This window comes from Podarcis tiliguerta, assembly GCF_965153285.1.
Source record: "Podarcis tiliguerta genome assembly, chromosome: 12".
Lineage (NCBI taxonomy): Eukaryota > Metazoa > Chordata > Lepidosauria > Squamata > Lacertidae > Podarcis > Podarcis tiliguerta.
In genome coordinates, this window is record NC_139545.1 from 50,442,541 (window position 1) to 50,462,772 (window position 20,232).

At 48.3% G+C, this 20,232-nt stretch overlaps 1 protein-coding gene across 1 annotated transcript in view; it reads right to left on the reverse strand.

Moving 5' to 3' along the window:
• The window catches only part of SCN5A (sodium voltage-gated channel alpha subunit 5), a 307,891-nt gene extending 293,367 nt beyond the window's left edge, over positions 1-14,524 (reverse strand). The window contains exon 1 of the mRNA XM_083405984.1: positions 14,170-14,524. The gene's annotated coding sequence lies outside the window, so the exon portion shown is untranslated. The remainder of the gene's footprint in view (positions 1-14,169) is intronic.
• Positions 14,525-20,232: the final 5,708 nt, after the last annotated feature.

Here is a 20,232-nt window from a genome sequence, read left to right on the forward strand (position 1 = left end):
CATTAGCCATCAGGGCCAATGGTCAAGAATGGTGGGAGTTGGAGGTTCACAAGTCATCCGCCCGCCCCTCTACTTAACTGTCCCATTGACATTTCCCTAATATAAATCCCACCCCTATCCCCAGGGCTGCTATTAACATCACAGAAGTAACCCAACTAATACCCGCTTCAGGAGTTGTTTTTAGACTGGGGACACAGTGTCTGCCTGTACAGTGGTACCTCAGGTTAAGTACTTAATTCCTTCTGGAGGTCCGTTCTTAACCTGAAACTGTTCTTAACCTGAAGCACCACTTTAGCTAATGGGGCCTCCTGCTGCTGCCGCGCCGCCGGAGCACAATTTCTGTTCTTATCCTGAAGCAAAGTTCTTAACCCGAGGTAATATTTCTGGGTTAGCGGAGTCTGTAACCTGAAGCGTCTGTAACCTGAAGCGTATGTAACCTGAGGTACCACTGTAGTGGCGAAAGGGTTAAACATCCCCCCGGCCAACACCACTTTCTCAATTTTCAAAGCAGATGGGCTGCCCATTCATTATTTAAAGACTGCGGGAGGTCACGATTGTGGGTCCTGTATATTGTGTTCTGTTTGTTATTATTTATCCTATTTCCGTCTCACATTCCCTCTGAGGACCTCGAGGTGGCTCTCCCCATCTGCCCGGTTGATCCTCACGGCAGCCTTGCGAAGCAGGTCAAGCCAAGAGTTTGTGTGTGAATGCCTAGCCCAAGATCAGCCAGCAAGCTTCACAGAATATCCAGTCCTCATCCGACAGTCGCACCTCGTGACCAGCTCAATGGCACCTGCCGATCTACGTAGCCAAGGAGGGACTTGAAGCTGGGTCTTTAACCATGACATCACAATTGCCCTAATTTTGCCAAGCTTCCAGTGAGCATATGCCCCCAAAAGCCTTAGGAGTAATTTCCAGGCAGGTCTAGAACCAATGGCTGGAAATGACAGGGGAGGATATTTTGGACAACTAATAATAATAATAATAATAATAATAATAATAATAATTTATACCCCACTCATCTGGCTGGGTTTCCCCAGCCACTCTGGGCGGCTTCCAACAAAACACTAAAATACAATAACTATTAAACATTAAAAGCTTCCCTAAAGAGGGCTGCCTTCAGATGTCTTCTAAAAGTTTGGTAGTTGTTTTTCTCTTTGACATCTGATGGGAGGGTGTTCCACAGGGCGGGTGCCACTACCGAGAAGGCCCTCTGTCTGGTTCCCTGTAACTTGGCTTCTTGTAGAGAGGGAACCGCCAGAAGGCCCTCGGTGCTGGACCTCAGTGTCCGGGCAGAACAATGGAGGTGGAGACGCTCCTTCAGGTATACTGGACCGAGGCCGTTTAGGGCTTTAAAGCTCAGCACCAACACTTTGAATTGTGCTCGGAAACGTACTGGGAGCCAATGTAGGTCTTTCAAGACCGGTGTTATGTGGTCTCGGCAGCCGCTCCCAGTCACCAGTCTAGCTGCCGCATTCTGGATTAGTTGTAGTTTCCGGGTCACCTTCAAAGGTAGCCCCACGTAGAGCGCATTGCAGTAGTCTAAGTGAGAGATAACCAGAGCATGCACCACTCTTGCAAGACAGTCCATGGGCAGGTAGGGTCTCAGCCTGCGTACCAGATGGAGCTGGGAGACAGCTGCCCTGGACACAGAATTGACCTGTGCCTCCATGGACAGCTGTGAGTCCAGAATGACTCCCAGGCTGCGCACCTTCAGGGGCACAGTAACCCATTCAGGACAAGGGAGTCCTCCACATATGGTAAGAGAAGCATCCTGATGGTCAGAGTTGCTCTGACAGGGGAACAGGAAGTGGTGGTGGTTTTCTGGAGACACTGCCTCCTGCATTTCTGAACATGCATTGAGTTGGGCTGGACTAGATGACTTCAAGAGTCTCCACCACCCCACCCCAATTCTTATGACTCTTATGCCTTGCAAAACTCAAAGAAATCCTAGGCTTGAAATTTAAAAAAATAGAAATACAAGTGTGAGCAACCTTTGTCCCACCACGTTTGGTGAACTACAATTCCCACCACCAATGGCCATGCTTGCAGAGGCTCCTGGGAGTTATAGCTCAGCAAAATCTGAAAGGCCAAAGGTGCCCAAACGTTTTGAGAATAAAATCGGAGAAACCTGTCAGACTGCAGCAGGACAGAAGGCTCAACACGTTTTCCCACCCCCACCACGGTCCTTTTCCCTTCCACCAACCCTCTTTCCTGGAACTCAGACGCCAATTCAGCCGCTCCCAATATACTCCCTTCTCCCATCCATCCAGGGTCTGCTTCTTTCCCTTTGCTTGAGTGGATGTTTGCTAAACGGCAAAGACCGATCCAGAAAGCATTACCGCTTTGAGAAAACACTGGTTTTAATTTTATTTTAATTTAATATTGACGGAAAAGTTAACAGAAAGGGTACGTGAAAGAAAACAACGCGAGAAACTACGTAACTTTTACAAAACGTGGTCCTCCTTTATTACATATGCATCAAAGAAAGAACAACCACCTAAGACACATGGGAGCATGTGGAATGATATTTTTTAAACCAGCAACTGTTAGAAATATTTTTTTTATTTGATTATATTACTAATGTAATTACCTGGACGTAGTTGTGGCTGTTTTTTGGGAGGGGAGGGGAAAACTGTATTTGATTGCTTGTATTTGATTATATGTTGTTCTTATATTCAGCTAATAATCAGTGGCGTAGCGTGGGTTGTCAGCACCCGGGGCAAGGCAAGTAATTTGCGCCCCCTAACCTGTGGGTTTTAGTAGGGGCAGAGAGCTGCGAGTGCGAGCGCCCCCCCTCGATGTTGCGCCCGGTGCGGCCGGCCCCCTCTGCACCCCCCACGCTACGCCACTGCTAATAATAAAAAAATATTTTTTTAAAGGGAAAACACTGAAACTCTTGTTGTGCTGTCTACAGATGAGGGTGTTTCTGGGCAAGCAGGTGCGAAGCTGGACGGGGGTTCTGCACCTTTTAATAGTTGCACAGAGCAGGAGATGGGATTGCAGCAGCTGCAATTTGCCAGGCAAGAAGGTGAGAAAGGTGCTCACACAGCTCTGCTTCCAGGCAAGAGGAACCCTGAGCATTACAGGCACAGGAATGTGAACTCCTCAAATTATCTTTGGTGCCTATCATGTTTTTAAAACTCTGTAATTTTCTCTCCCTCCCTCCGCCCCCACACACATACACAAACCTTTAAACCGCTAAATTTGTAGCGCTTAAAATGCATCGAGCAAAAGCACCGGGGTACAGACAGGAAAAAAAGGGAGAGAGAAATGGGAAAGCCTGCAACAAAATGCTGCAGCGTAGAGTGCTTCTGTTTGCACCCACACCATATCCTCTCTGATACCACCCGTAACAGGTAGGGGGAATTGTGGGAACTGTAGTTGGTTATGGGTGAAGACCCCACAGATTCACAATTTCTTTCACCCTTAACAGAGGAGTCTCTCTGTGACTCTTGAAGTGGTATAATAACACTTTAAATGTATGGTGTGGCATTGATCCTAGATTCCAGACAATCATAGAATTGGAGAGTTGGAGAGAACCCCAAGGGTCATCTAGTCCAACCTGCTGCAATGCAGGAATATTTTGCCCAACATGGGGCTCAAGCCTACGACCCTGAGATTTAGGAGTCACACACTCTTCTGACTGAGCCCAATCATTCCATTCCTGCAACCTTCCAGTTTTTCATTCCCTTTCCCCAACAGTCAATCAATCAATCAACCTTTTATTCGACCGTCAGTCAGCAAAAGAAATATTTGTCAGTACACAGTTAAAACATCAGAAAAGATTTTTTAAACTTAGCCAACACTAAAATGGGCTAAACAGATAGCCCCATATCAATACAGTCAATTATAGTCTTACGACGCTTAAAAGCTAAAAAAAGAAATTTGGCCACCAAGGAAGGTATAGCTCTAGTGACATTATTCAGCAAGTATAAAACCTGGTTTTCTCCAGGTAGAAAGCTAAATTGACATAGAAGTGGGTCTATAAAATTTTGTCTAAGCTCTGCATAAGAAGGACAAGTCAAGAGAATGTGTTCGGTGGACTCAACCACACCCATGGCACAATGACAGGTTCTCTGGGCGTATGGTACTCCCCTGTACCTTCCCCACAATATCGCAGAGTCAAGGACATTTAGTCAATCAGCATTCCTTGGCTACTGAGCATGCACAGTCTTCTCTTGACTATTTAGCACGGGGTGGGCAGCTTCCCGCTTCAACAGTTTTCTGTATTTCGGCAAAACGTGGGGTTCCTTAAAGGCCACTTGTATCTCGCTCTCTCTCTTGTGCATGGGTAGTGCTGTGCTGACTTCCTAAGCAACGGCACTCATTGCATGAGCATCAAGAATAGAAGGAACGGCGGAGAGAACAGCAAAGCCATGAAGTATTCAAGAAGAAGAAGAAGAGTTTGGATTTGATATCCTGTTTTATCACTACCCTAAGGAGTCTCAAAGGGACGTGGGTAGCACTGTGGTCTAAACCACAGAGCCTAGGTCTTGCCGATCAGAAGGTCGGCGGTTCAAATCCCCGTGACGGGGTGAGCTCCCGTTGCTCGGTCCCAGCTCCTGCCAACCTAGCAGTTCGAAAGCACATCAAAGTGCAAGTAGATAAATAGGTACCGCTCCAGCGGGAAGGTAAACGGCGTTTCCGTGCGCTGCTCTGGTTCGCCACAGAAGCTGGCCACATGACCCGGAAGCTGTACGCCGGCTCCCTCGCCCAGTAAAGCGAGATGAAGGCCGCAACCCCAGAGTCGGCCACAATTGTACCTAATGGTCAGGGGTCCCTTTACCTTTACCTTTAAGGAGTCTCAAAGCGGCTAACAATCTCCTTTTCCCTCCTCCCCACAACAAACACTCTGTGAGGTGAGTGGGGCTGAGAGACTTCAGAGAAGTGCGACTAGCCCAAGGTCACCCAGCAGCTGCATGTGGAGGAGCCGGGAAGCGAACCCAGCTCACCAGATTACAAGACTACCGCTCTTAACCACTACGCCACACTGGCTCTCAGAGGCTTTCTAAGCATACATTACACCTATTCATAAGCACTCCATTAAAAGCTGGCACCAAGGTGATCCCAAAAGTTGTGCAAGATCTCATACCCAATCCACAACCTGCTCTTAAGAACATAAAGAGCAGCCCTAATGGATCAGGACCAATGGCCCATCTAGTCCAGTGTCCTGTTCTCATGGTAGCCAACCAGATGCGTACGGGGAACCGGCAAGGAGGACCTGAGCACAAGGGCATCTCTCCCTTCCTGTGGTTTCCAGCAACTGCTGTTCAAAGGCATTACAGTGGTACCTCGGGTTAAGAACTTAATTCGTTCCGGAGGTCCATTCTTAACCTGAAACTGTTCTTAATCTGAGGTACTACTTTAGCTAATGGGGCCTCCCGCTGCCGCCGCACTGCCATCATGCGATTTCTGTTCTCATCCTGAAGCAAAGTTCTTAACCCAAGGTACTATTTCTGGCTTAGCAGAGTCCGTAACCTGAAGCGTCTGTAACCCGAGGTACCACTGTACTGCCTCTGACCATGGAAGCAGGCCATAGCCTCCAACATGACTGGTAGCCCTTGATGGACATATCTGCCACAAATCTGCTTCCAAAGAATTTGCTCCTGTGTTCAGGACCTCCCTCAGCAACCGTAGAGTTGGAAGGGATCCCCGAGGGTCATCTAGTCCAACCCCCTGCGATTCAGGAATCTCGGCTAAAGCATCCATGACAGGTGGCCATCCAAACCTCTGCTTAGAAACCTCCAAGGAAGGAGAGTCCAGAAACTCCTGAGGGAGACCGTTCCACTGCAGTGTTGAAGCCATTAAGGTTTCAGGGCAACACGTGTTGTTAAAAGGCAGGGGCCTTTTACAGGAGCATTAACAAAGGGCAATTAATGCATGCAAGAAACAGGAAAGGTAAAGGGCAAAGGGTCCCCTGACTGTTAGGTCCAGTCGTGACTGACTCTGGGGTTGCGGCGCTCATCTCGTTTTACTGGCCGAGGGAGCTGGCATTTGTCCACAGACAGTTTTTCTGGGTCATGTGCCCAGCATGACTAAGCCACTTCTGGTGAAACCAGAGCAGCGCACGGAAACGCCGTTTACCTTCCTGCCGAAGTGGTACCTATTTATCTACTTGCACTTTGTGCTTTCGAACTGTCAGCTACTAAGTGCTTAGGGAGACTCTGATACCGACCCTGGATTAGGGTTGTGAACTGCCCTGAGCTCTACAGATAAATGGCAATATACAAATTTAATAAATAATAATAATAATAATACAAAAGTGTTTGCATTATCGTATTGGCCTGAATATGGCTGCACCCAAATATAAGCTGCACCTTTATTAATTGATGGGGGGGGGAGAAGAAATGCCTGAATATAAGCCGCTCTATCCCTTGCTGCTCCTGGCTGCATGCTAGACTGGGGGGGGGGGCACGCTGCATTGCCGGCGGCCTTTCCTCTTCCTCGCTCTCTACCCTTGGACAGGGGACTATGCGCGGGCAGGCGCTGTTTGCCCCATGCTCCTGGCTACATACTCTAAGGTCGCAAATATAAGCCACAACTTCAACTTTTCACAGTCGGAATTTGGGGGGGAAATGTGGCTTATATTCAGGCCAATACGGTATTTGTCACTGTAGTCAACAGTAACCTGCAGACTTGATTACTGCAATGCATTCCGTGTGGGGCTCCCCTTGGGCCTAGTCTGGAAGCTCTAGCAAATGTAAACTGCAGCAGCCAGACTACTGATGGGGGCAGACAGCTGACAGCACATGCCACCACTTTTGGCGCATCTGCACTGGCTGCCCATATGCTGCTGGGCCGGGATCAGGGCCAGTATACCTTAGGACCTGCCTGAGCAATCGACACAATCACCGAGAACACCTGGAGGAGCACAGTGAGTTGTCCCCCGTGTTACAGAGGCCCAACCAGCCTCAGCCAGAAGTCAGGCATGAAGTGTTGTTGATCCCATAATGTGGCACACTCTCCCGGCAGAGATTCCCCAAGCATCCCCACCAGTGGCGTAGCGTGGGGGGTGCAGGGGGGGCTGGCCGCACCGGGCGCAACATCGGGGGGGGCGCTCGCACTCGCAGCTCTCTGCCCCAACCTGGCTCCACGGGTTAGGGGGCGCAAATTACTTGCCTTGCCCCAGGTGCTGATAACCCACGCTACACCACTGATCCCCACTACTGACTTCCAGGCATCTTTTGCAAAACGTCTCACCCTGACAGTCTTCTGCCTACCTGCTTAAGCTTTCTCGATTAGCCGGTCCTTTCCATGACTGTTTTCTATTGTTTCTACAGCAGCTGCTTTTCATTTTATTGCACCCGTGTATGTTGCTGTAAGCCGCCTTGCTGCTACATCTGAGTCAGCCGTACGCAGCTACGTCTATAAATAAATGGACTAAAATAGAGGGAGATCCCACAGAATGAGCTGGCTAACTTCGCCCTTGAAATCTCCTTGTGCTGGAAGCATAGAGCCAGGGAGCAAGAAAACCTACAGGAGCAATCACACAGCTCAATATATTATTGAGTGCAGACTCCCTCAAGGGAGCAGAGAAGGAAGACCTTATGGCATTTGCAGTCTTCCTCAGGAGTGTAGCTGGGGTGGAATGGCAAAAGCGCCAGCCTCAGGTACGAGTGAAGGCACAAAGCACATTGACAGGTTTTCTGAAAACCATTCTTTTTCTTTTCAGTATGGAATAATTAGGTGTGCCTTCAAGGTGGCCAACAGAAAGCCAGAAATTCAGAGGCTTGGTGAGGGCAGCTGGCTAGGGGGAGAGGCACCATGCCCCTTCTCACCATCAGTGTTAGAAACTCAGATATGCTATAAGCTAATCACCTAATGGCACCTTAAACCCAGGTTACGGTCACCACAACGGAATGTCTAGGCACAATTTGTTGTTGCAGTGGGAATTATCATCATTTCTTTACTCGGTCCAGTATACCTGAAGGAGCGTCTCCACCCCCATCGTTCTGCCCAGATACTGAGGTCCAGTGCCAAGAGCCTTCTGGAGGTTCCCTCCCTGCGAGAAGCCAAGTTACAGGGAGCCAGGCAGAGGGCCTTCTCGGCGGTGGCGCCCACCCTGTGGAACACCCTCCCACCAGATGTCAAAAAGAACAACAACTACCAGACTTTTAGAAGACATCTGAAGGCAGCCCTGTTTAGGGAAGCTTTTAATGTTTAATAGATTTAATTTTAATAATTTAATAATTTTAATATTCTGTTGGAAGCCACCCAGAGTGGCTGGAGAAACCCAGATAGATGGGTGGTGTATAAATAATAAATAAATTATTATTATTATTATTATTATGCTTTAAAGAAAAAAATTCAAAGAGGTTTACAACACATTAAGACATCAAATAAAACAATCCACAACGAATTCAACTTTCAAGGAAAATACTTCAGATCCTTCTCTAAGTGACATTTTGATTTCCCCATATTTATTTACTTACTTAATTTATATAGCTGACCCATAGCAAAAGCACTCTAGGAAGCCAATGTGGTATAGTGGTTAGAGTGTCGGACTAGGACCTGGGAGATGAGGGTTCAAATCTCCACTGGTCCTGGGTGACCTTGGAATCAGTCACAGCCTATTAACCTACCTCATAGGTTCGTTGTGGGGATTAACTGAGGAGCAGGGTTAACCATGTACTCCTTGGAGAGAAAGGTGGGCTATATATGCAATGAAGAAGCTCTTCTGCTTACCTGCTTCAGAAACCTGGAGGGGGCAGACAGGTGGAGATGTCAGTTGCCCACCTGGCATCCAGAGATCTCCACACATGGACCCACGCCAGTAGCAAAATGCACTTTGGCGCCTAGCTAATTTCTAACACAGCTCACCAGCCTGTAGCCTAACACAGTAAAGCACAGGTTGTTTTCTGCGGCTCCAGAGAAGCGGACACGGAGCAATGGATCCAAACTACAAGAAAGAAGATTCCACCTAAACATTAGGAAGAACTTCCTGACAGTAAGAGCTGTTCGACAGTGGAATTTGCTGCCAAGGAGTGTGGTGGAGTCTCCTTCTTTGGAGGTCTTTAAGCAGAGGCTTGACAACCATATGTCAGGAGTGCTCTGATGGTGTTTCCTGCTTGGCAGGGTGTTGGACTCGATGGCCCTTGTGGTCTCTTCCAACTCTATGATTCTATGATTCTATGATTCTATGATTCTACATTCAGGCACTGAATGCTGCTGGCAGTGCAGTGGGTGGAGGACACAGGGGCAGGGAAAAGGAAGGAATAAAAACAAAATGTGACTCGCTCTCCCCACTGATCTGAAAGCACCAGAAAGTTATTGCACAACAGCTTTGAAGCTGGCTCATCATGGAACAGCAGGAGCAGTCTGCATGGGTAGCGAGGGCATAATTTTGGCAGCAATGCCCTGAAAGATCGCCCATCATTCAGAACTCATTCCAGGTTTTGCCAATCACTCCCTCCAAGAATAACTTTGAACTTCTTTACCTATCATTTATCATCTCCTAGATGTCAGAGTTGGTTTCTTTATTCGTTTTTTTCCTAAATAACATCTGCAGTTTCAGGATGGAAGGAAAGAATCGGGAAATGTGTTCAGTTGAAAAGTGCGCCATTGATCATTGCTCAAATTTACAACATGACAGGCATTCACTGCAACAGAGGGGCAGTGGGGCTGGAGTAGGGTGCAAACAGCTTGTTATTTCTCACTGTGAAAGGGTCATCCACTATCTGGCAGAGGCTGCTGCTTGCCCTGGTATTACTCAACCCACACCAAGGTGGCTTGCAATTGCACGTTTGGGGTGTGTGACAAAGTGAGTCAGAACCACAAAGAGGGAGTTAATAGGCTCCGGACAGCCACGTAGCGGGGGGTGGGACAAGGCCCCAAGGCAGAAGAAATTGGAGAAGGAAATTCAAAGCTGCCACTTGGTATTTGATTCCTCCTTAGTTTTCTATATGTTTCACTATTGCCCTCCGCTGAAAGAAACAGATGCCGAATTTGCATGAAAACTTTCAGAACCACATTGTGTTTGGCACGGGTCTTTGGCTTCCTTGTTTGAGTCATCTAAATAGGGGGCCATGGAGTGGGGTGTGTGCCCCCTCTCAGCTTTCCTATCTATTTGCTTCACCTGTTAATGGTCTCTTCCCCCAAGGCCACATTAATCCTGAAGATGGGGCTGAGCACCACAGGGCAAACACACACATACTCCCACCCCAAAAAACACCAGCCCCCACAAGTACATAAGAAAGTACTTTCCATCCACTCAAACCGCTAGTCCACCTAGTTCAGTATAGTAGGAATTGACTGACAGCAGTTCTCTGGGGTTCCAGACAGTGGACATTCCCAGTCCCACCTACAGACGGTCTCTGGCATTTCCAGGTGTTCCACTGCTGAGCTACAGCCCTTCCACAGGTGACTGTATCCAATTGGTTCAAGAAATTCGGAGGAGCTGGGTCAATTTCTGCTACGATTTCATTCCCGAATTCCACAGCAGACCTACCACGCAGGTGCTGTGGGATAGTTTGCCCCCAAACCTGGGCAATTCATCAGCCATTGCACCTCACAGATACGGATAACAGTATTTCTAGGAACTGGTTCACAAAAGCCTGTACTGTATATTAACTGCGTCGTCAGTGTCGAGTGGCGACTTGTGTCTGCGAACAGGCCGTTGCGGAAATACGGAACCACAAATAGAATTACTGCATCATCACCTCAACATCCAGTGCTTTCCCTGCCTCAGGAGTCAGTTCACACAGTGCAGAAAAAAATTGACAGGATGTGCTTGCAGGTAGAGGTGTGAACCAGGCCTGGGTTGGGTCTATACTCACAACATGAAAAGAGAAAATCAAAGGTTGGCATTTTCCCCTTGAGCTTGCAGACAGAAAGACTGGATGGGTAGCATTCAAACCATGAGAGGGGGCACCCCCCCCAAAAGCAAATGGACTTCCAGTAGCCAAGGTTTGGCGCCAGCTACCATTTAACAGTCACGAGGCCATTTTTTATTTCTCTACCTCATAAAAACATAGGGAGCTCCCTTATTTCAACTGGAAACATTTGGCCTATTGAGCTCAGAGTTATCTAGTGGTTCTCTGGGATTTCATATGGGAGCGTTTTCTGGGGACCTGGGACCTTAATTTCTCTTAAGCTTTACAGAGCGCACAAAAAGTGGCAAGCCCGGAAACAAATTTACAAGCCTGCCAGCTCGTGCATGCCCATTAGTCACTGGAAGGCTCAAAGACAAAAAAGAGGAACACCTCTTTCGGCAGTGTCCCCACCTGGAGACGATTTTTGTCTCGCCACAGCCAAACAGCAAGCAGCTATTTAGAAATCAGCTCTCTTGTTTATCGTACTCTTCCCACCCAGAAATTGCTGGTGCTCTTGGCAAACTCTTTGCAAGGGCTGAGATACAGATGGAAATAAGTGCCAATTCCCCCAAAGAGGCAGCTGCCCCCTGCCCATATATATTTATTCTACATTGCTCATACCCCACCCTCCCCCCACATAGACAGAGGGGGCCACTTCCTTTTATCCTCACAACTGGCACATGAGGTTGGTTGAGTGTGTTTGTGTGTGATGAGCCCTATGCAGTAGCAGCTGGTCGATTAGGGAGGATGGGGGGCACTGCCCCACATTTCTCAGCCTCTCCTCAGCTAGCTGTCACCTGCCTGCCTTGTTACTCGCAGTCAGTTCAGGGGATGGATCTGCCCGTCAGCTTCTTCTTCCTTAGTAGCCTCAGTGCTGCTTTTGTAAAACTCGAGAGACGGGAAGATGGGGACAAAACTAAATTTAGTTGACTCTGGCTGAGCCTCCCTCCCATCCGCTCTGCCAGTCCCAATGGAAAATAGGCACGAGTACTGGCCCAATGTTAAGCCGGTGAGCTCTAGGGGCCATTGTGTGGCTTTGAGCTCAGCTGGTTAGAGCGTGGTGCCGATAATCCCAGGCTTCCCTGGTGCAAATCCCTTACCACTGACTATACCTCACTGACTTTCTTTCGCTCCCCATTGCTAGCAGGAGCAGAAGGGATCGTGCAAATATATGCACACTTGCTCAGCAAATTCAGCACTGCGTGGTGCCTTGGGTGGTCCTTCTCACTGCCAGCTTGTTCAATTTCACCCAAATGCTTGTTAGATCCCCCAGGAGAAGACACTCAACTTTGTTAATAATTTGCTAAATATCAGGCGTCAGAAAGGAAGGGAGAATAAGGCAGAAAAGCAGAGCAGCTTTTCAATGCGCACATTTAATCGTCCCTTTTACTTCAGTGTCATGTGTGTAAATATTAATCATAGCATTATCTTTGACCGGTCACGTTGAACGAATTACGTAAACTCAAAACTTCTTAATGTGAAACCTTTTGATGTGCAAATGTAAAAACATCACGGCTCCTGCCACAAGCCAGCATTTAAAATCTGCTTCGTGGTCAAGCCTGTTGCCTAAAGGAAATGCGGCATGATGAGAGCAAGGTAAAGGAAGGAACCACCTAGGGGTGCAAAGGTCGTTCTTAATCTGCCAGGGGAAAGGCCAGCTCTGTTTTGCTCCTTTCCCATCTCAACCAAAGACTCTCCAGCATAACTTCCCCAGAAATTGCAAAATATCCTCAACGTCCCAGTTCCTCTGCTCCCCTGCCAAACTCCACTGTCCTCTCGGAATAAAATGGAGGCATTCTGGCTTTCTCGCTGGGCTGACCTTTTAGCTACCAAAAGCTTATGGGATCTGCCTGTTCCATCTGCAGCTCCACCTGCCCTGCTTTCGCAGGCCAAAACCAAGGATCAGCTATACGTGTTGGAAAACACATCCCCATTCTCTCTCTCTCTCTCTCCCCGCCCCATCCCTTCCCATGTCAGTCACACCACCTTGGAAAGCGAAGCAGGAGCATCCAGAACTCATCAAGAAATGCACACTCAGATGCTACGGAAAGGAAGAGCGCGTCTGCACCACTAACTTCAGGACCCTGGACAGAGCTGGTGCTTACAAAACAAAGGAGCCAACACAGCCTGTTAATCATTCTTGAAATATTGTTGAAGCTGGACAGGAGCCTGTTGAAGACATTCACGGGGCTGTTTATTTTTAGTATTGACAAATCCCCGTTGGACAACGCAATGTTTATTCCATCGGATGCCCTGTCTTTCAGAACGGTTACTCATCAGTCTTGTGGTGAGCCAAACTGGGTCCCCCAGATTTTGAGTGATTTCTTTTTTTAGCGTGACTGAGAGGTGAAGGTGGGGGGGGGGGAATAAAGGGCAAGGAAGAAGTTACCCCAGGAAATTCACAGGTTCTGTCAACGTAAACTAGGAGCCCTTTTTGCTTTACACCTTTTGGACAAAGGCAAACTTGTTGCCTGGGTTTTATAAAGATAAGTTCCTCACCTTTCACTTTCAGTCCCGGTTCCCCATCACTCTTTTTTGAAGCAGAAAGTGTTTTTTATTCCCACCGCTGTTTACTTCTCCTCTACTCACCTCCCCCCTCAACACACACACACACACACACACACGGTAAGACTGTAATCGTAAGTGCACCATCATAGTTTTCATTATATACTTCATAGGAAAATTGGGGTACTTGTGTGTAATAAATGAATAAAAATAGGGAACAGACACCAAACTTTTGAGCCATAAATTTTAAGAAAGATCTTTGGAAAATGGAAACTAGAACAAAATACGTATAAAACATGAGGTTTTCGGTGGTAATTGAGGCATCCATTCTCATTCCAACAAGGAAAAAAGGGTGCCTTGTTCCCTTTCCATTTCACTAAAACCATCCTAAAATCCTCAACTCTTCTTTTTTAAAGCAGACAGCTTCATTTTTTAGTCCACTGGGCCCAGAAGTCAAACTTTGCAGTTCATTTAATTTCTGGTTTTAAATCAGCTCTTATTATTATTAAGCCCCCTTTGCCCCCACCTCCATCAGGATAGTCTGATTCTAGCACTTCAGCTTCAGACTTGATCTCTTTAAAAAAACAAATAAATCCTTATTTCTTCCCTTTCCACTTAAACCCACCATGACGCCAGCGTGAGAATAGAGGGATTAACTTGCAAAATATAATTAGGTTACCTACAAACTTTAGAATCCGGGGGAAGGAGAAGATCCCGGGTCCACGCAAGCTTTTCTCCTCCATTCCCAGGAATTACTTCTTTTCCCCCTTTTCTTTAAACCTCTTCCTAAGGCAGAATTCCCCCGTCTTCCCAAACCAAACCCCCAGGATGATCAAGAAAGGAAACTTACTGTGGCTTTTGTTTTTTGTTGTGTGTGTGTGGTTTTGGTTGTTTTTTCTTCAGCAGGACTTCCCCGCTGCTTTGCCCAGGCAGACTTCCAGGGTCATTCCAGAGTGAAGTTTTAAGTCCCGCTTTAATAGCTCCCGAGCGCCGGGGAGAAGCCCCTTCCCTTCATCGCCGCGCCCCTCGGCCCCTGGGGCGACCCCTCTGCATCCTAGGCGGCTGCAGCTGCCGGCGGGGCATGCTGGAAGTGGTGCCAGCGCCTCCGCGCGCGCGGATGCGAAGAGATCGGCTGGCAAGGCAGGCAGGCAGGCAGGCAAGGCAGGCTGGCCGGTCCAGGCGAGGGAGGCGGTAGCTTCGCACGCGCCGCCTCTCTCTCTCCCCGGCGCTCGCTGGCTGCACTCTTGCTGCGCCCTCGCCCTCCATTCCGCTCGCCTGGCGCTGGCAGCGCTTTGCGAGGCGCCAGAGCTGTGGGGCAGCGACCCCTGCTGGCCGCGCGCGGAGCCGCCAGAGGCGCTGGGGGAGGGAAAAAGAAAACCCCAGGGGGGGGGCGAGGCAAGGGGGGGGCGCTTGGGGTGGGGGGGCGCCGAGAGAACTTTCCAGAAACTTTGGGAGTTCGGGGAGGAGAAGGGAATGGGGTCCCCCCTTTCGGCTTCCGAGACTGCAGTTGGACTTCAGGCGGAGAGGCGCCGCTCTTCTGGCCTCTTCCTCAGCAGGAACGTGGGAACCGGCCTTACACGCGAGTCAGGCCCTCAGTCCGTCTGAGCCAGTGTGGGCGGCACGGGCTGGCAGGGACCTCACGGCGTTCCAGGCTGGAAGGGAACCGGCGGGGGCCAAATTTGTGGCGCTTTCAAAGCAGTTTTGAGCTGGAGGCTGATTGCAGTGGCTGATTGGGTACCCCCTCCAGTGTGGACGGCTTTGCTTTCGTCGCTACCACGACTTATTGCTCAGGGGGCAAATTTTTCATGTTAAGGTGGTGGGTTGGAAAGATTTCTGCATTGCAGGGGGTTGGACTAGATGACCCTTGGGGTCTGGGCAGGGCCGGATTTAGGTTTGATGAGGCCCTAAGCTACTGAAGGTAATGGAGCCCTTTAGATGTCCAGCTGTCCTTTGTCAACAACAAATTGCCGCGGGTTTTTTGTGTCTTGAATATATCCAACATGGTAATTTATGGACCTAATGGGTATCTCTAGCCATTTGCACATAGCAACATATGTATTTTATCAAAGTAATTGTTGAACTGAAATACAGTTAAGAAGAAGTATATTAACAGTGAAATACAATTAAGAAGAAGTATATTAATAGTGAAGTAATTATTAAGCTCTAACTTAAAATAATTGGGGGCCCACAACACAATACAAACACTGTTGCTGTATGTAGGTTTTATTTTATTTGTTTTTCATCTTATATTTTGGAAATGTACATCCATATTTTTTTCCTTTAGGTTTTTTTTTGGGGGGGTGGAGCAAGAGAGTGGGGCCCTAAGCTATAGCTTGTTTAGCTTATACGTAAATCCGGCACTGCCCTTGGGAGCCTTCCAAGTCTACAATTCTAGGATCCCGTGTTAGACTGCAGACCACAAGCGCTTACCTGGGAGTAAGCGCCATTGAACTCAGCAGGACACTCTGCTGAGTAAGCACGCAGAAAGCTCTGGGTGACTTAACAGTCCTGGGTAATATTTCCGTTGCACCCCGCTCGGAGCGCACTTTGCAAAGAAAAGCCATGCAATAAAATTAAAAGTGATGAGGAAAATAAAGGTGACCCCCCCCTTCCCTTCTAGGAAGGAGTCATTGCTTTCAGTGGTTTTGATACTGACAAAAAAAAAGCACATTGTTCCTTCAAGGCACTTCTGCGGAGTTTTGAGGAAATTTACTTAAGCTTTATTCAGTTAATTAAAACCCAGCAGATTAATCCCTAGACTCTCATCACGAGATTGCAGAGCACGGGGCATACCACTGGAAAGTTCGGCGGATCAGTGCCGCCGTGTACTCTGTGCGTGTGCCGAGTTTTGGGACTGGCACAGAACCGCCATGCGCTCATTTGTTGTAGTCCAGGGGTCAGCAACCTCTTTCAGCTGTGGGCCGGTCCACCATCCCTCAGACCATGTGGTGGCCTGGACTATATTTTGAAAAAAATATACACGAATGAATTCCTATGCTCCACAAATACCCCAGAGATGCATTTTAAATAAAAGCACACATTCTACTCGTGTAAAAACACCAGGCAGGCCCCACACATAACCCAGAGATGCATTTTAAATAAAAGGACGTATTCTACTCATGTAAAAACATGCTGATTCCCGGACCGTCTGCAGGCCGGATTGAGAAGGCGATTGGGCCGCATCCGGCCCCTGGGCCTTAGTTTGCCCACCCCTGTTGTGGTCCTTGCAGGATGAAGACCCAGAAGCAGTTGACCTGAACCAGGCCGCATTCATGCACTATAAAGTAAAGGTACCCCTGCCCGTACGGGCCAGTCATGTCCGACTCTAGGGTTGTGCGCTCATCTCACTTAAGAGGCCGGGAGCCAGCGCTGTCCGCAGACACTTCCGGGTCACGTGGCCAGCGTGACGAAGCTGCTCTGGCGAGCTGGCACCAGCGCAGCACACAGAAATGCCATTTACCTTCCCTCTATAAAGCGGTACCTATTTATCTACTTGCACTTAGGGGTGCTTTCGAACTGCTAGGTGGGCAGGAGCTGGGACCGAAAGACGGGAGCTCACCCCGCCACAGGGATTTGAACCGCCGACCATACGATCGGCAAGTCCTAGGCACTGAGGTTTTACCCACAGCGCCACCCGCGTCCCAGATAAAAGGGTTACCTGAGAAGGATTCATTGATTCACCTTCTCTTAAGATGCAAGAGCCATAGCGGTCTGCATTTAGCTGCAGAAGAAGACACAAAGGTATTGCTGCAGCTTTTGGGACAGCCAGGCCATTTGGCACCAGAAAAGCATCCTCTTCTGAAGGTATCCAGTTCATAAAAGGATGTAATCAAATCTCCATTTCCTGGATGCAAAACAGTGTCTGTTTTGCAGCTGACCTGAACCAGGCCGCATTCAAGCACTATGATAACCACTTGAAAGAGTCATGGCTTCCCACAGAGAATTCTGGGAGCTGTACTTTGCTAAAGGTGCTGGGACCTGCCAGAAGACCTCCTTGTGCTCCTTCTGGAGCTACAATTCCCAGACTTGTTTAACCGGTGCTATTTTCCTTTTTTTTTTTTTACGAAAAGAGGCCCTGGAACTCTTCGCTCTTACAGTTCTGTGAAGGGAATAGGCACTCTTATCAAACCACAGCTCCCAGAATTCTTTGGAAAGAAAGAAAGAGCTGAATTTTTTGGGTAAGCTTCCAGATATTTGCTGAACAGCAAAAAAACTAGAAGATCGTTGCGTAATCTTCACAGTTTAGGCAACACCACCCTCTGCTGGTCGAAGAGGATATTGCAGCGAGTAGGTTGGTGGACAGCGACATTTAATTAGTAACTCGCGGCATTCAGTCCAACTTTATTTTTTCATTTGATGCTTCAAAGGCTAATTAAGCCCTGGGACCTATGCACCTGGGAGCACTTGCTCCAATTACATTACTCCTTCCCTTGTTTTTTCTTTATAATGGATTCCTTCCCCCCCTCCCTCCTTATATCGTTTCAACTCAGAATTCATTGCAAGTTCTTTCAAGTGTTCTGTTCACATATAGTCCCTATGGCTCCGTTGCAGCTTGCTTGATTTATCTCCCAGACTTCCTTCGAGTCCCCAGTCCTGCCCTATCCCCACTGGAGAGGGTTGTGGCAAAGGCTGGATTAGAACCTGGGTCTCCCCAGGACTCATAAGAGACTTTAACCACTACACCCCATTGCCCATTATAGCTTATTCCAGAGGACCTTCCTGAACTGCAGCTCCCATCTCTGGGACAATGTGCCAAAAATGCATGGCATGCTCGTTGTGACCACATGCTTTCAAAATTTGAGCGGAAATACCTTGTCTTCGAGACACTGTTTCAAATGCAGGCATTTGTTATGAGAGAAGCCTGATCCCTCGCCATTGCTAATGATTTTACCGTAAACCCTACATCTTATAGCAGGCATAGGCAAACTCCGGCCCTCCAGATGTTCTGAGACTACAATTCCCATCATCCCTAGCTAACAGGACCAGTGGTCAGGGATGATGGGAATTGTAGTCTCAGAACATCTGGAGGGACAGAGTTTGCCTATGCCTGTCTTATAGGATCACAGAGTTGGAAGAGACCACAAGGGCCATCGAGTCCAACCCCCTGCCAAGCAGGAAACACCATCAGAGCACTCCTGACATATGGTTGTCAAGCCTCTGCTTAAAGACCTCCAAAGAAGGAGACTCCACCACACTCCTTGGCAGCAAATTCCACTGTTGAACAGCTCTTACTGTCAGGAAGTTCTTCCTAATGTTTAGGTGGAATCTTCTTTCTTGTAGTTTGGATCCATTGCTCCGTGTCCGCTTCTCTGGAGCAGCAGAAAACAACCTTTCTCCCTCCTCTATGTGACATCCTTTTATATATTTGAACATGGCTATCATATCACCCCTTAACCTCCTCTTCTCCAGGCTAAACATGCCCAGCTCCCTTAGCCGTTGCTCGTAAGGCATCGTTTCCAGGCCTTTGACCACTTTGGTTGCCCTCCTCTGGACACGTTCCAGTTTGTCAGTGTCCTTCTTGAACTGTGGTGCCCAGAACTGGACACAGTACTCCAGTTGAGGTCTGACCAGAGCAGAATACAGTGGCACTATTACTTCCCTTGATCTAGATGCTATACTCCTATTGATGCAGCCCAGAATTGCATTGGCTTTTTTAGCTGCCGCGTCACACTGTTGGCTCATGTCAAGTTTGTGGTCAACCAAGACTCCTAGGTCTTTTTCACATGTACTGCACATAGTACATGCTTTCACGTGTACTACTGATCTTGGCAGGCTGGGACAGAGGCACGGACATGGTGTGCAGGATCTTGGACTCCAGTGCTGCACTGCTTTGGGGAACAAGCCCCCCTTGGGATGTAACGCTGTGAACTTTCTTCCTCCACCTAGATCCAGGTGTATATAGTTGTAAAATAAACCATACATCTTAAAAACACTACACTCTCTGATGTGCCTGCATCCCCAACTAAAACACCCCTGGAATCTCGCTACTGATCAGCAGAGGTTGGGGGTGGTGTGCAATCTTTGTAAGAATACCTCTGTATTTACAAGGCTAGGCTAGCTCCACCCACGTTTTACAGGCAGGGAGGGGTCTTCTTCCCCACAGAGGAGAGATGAAAGCGAAAGAGGGTCCTTTGCTGCAGCCATTTATCCCTTCCTTTACCCCAGCGTAACCAAATACAGTGGTGCCTCGCAAGACGAAAAGAATCCGTTCCGTGAGTCTCTTCGTCTTGCGGTTTTTTTCGTCTTGCGAAGCAAGCCCATTAGTGAATTAGCGCTATTAGCGGTTTAGCGGCTATTAGCGGCTATTAAAGGCTTAAGGGATTAGCGGATTAGCTGCTAAAAGGCTATTAGCGGCTATTAAAGGCTTAAGGGATTCGCGGATTAGCTGCTAAAAGGCTATTAGCGGCTTAGATCAGCTGATAAGCGGCTTAGATCAGCTGTTAAGCAGCTTAGCGAACAGCTGTTAAGCGGCTTAGGGGCTTGGGAAAAAGGCTGGGAGGGGGGGGGAAACACCCAGGAATCGCAAGACATTTTCGTCTTGCGAAGCAAGCCCATAGCAAATTTGTTTTGCGAAGCACCTCCAAAATGGAAAACCCTTTCGTCTAGCGGGTTTTCTGTCTTGCGGGGCATTCGTCTTGCGGGGCACCACTGTATTGGAAGATTCAAGATTTATTTGCACAGTACATAGCTATACTGTGGAACTTGCTACAACAGGAGGCAATGCTAGCCACCAGCTGAGAAGGCTTTAAAAGAAGATTAGACAAACTCAAAGAGGAGAGAGCTATCCATGGCTAGCTATAGAGCTGGAGGCAGCGATGGTTCTGAGCGCCGGTTGCTAAAAAGCACCGGAAGGGAGAGTGCTCTTGTGGTCAAATCCTGCTCGCTGGTTTCCCACAGGCACCATCTGGTTGGC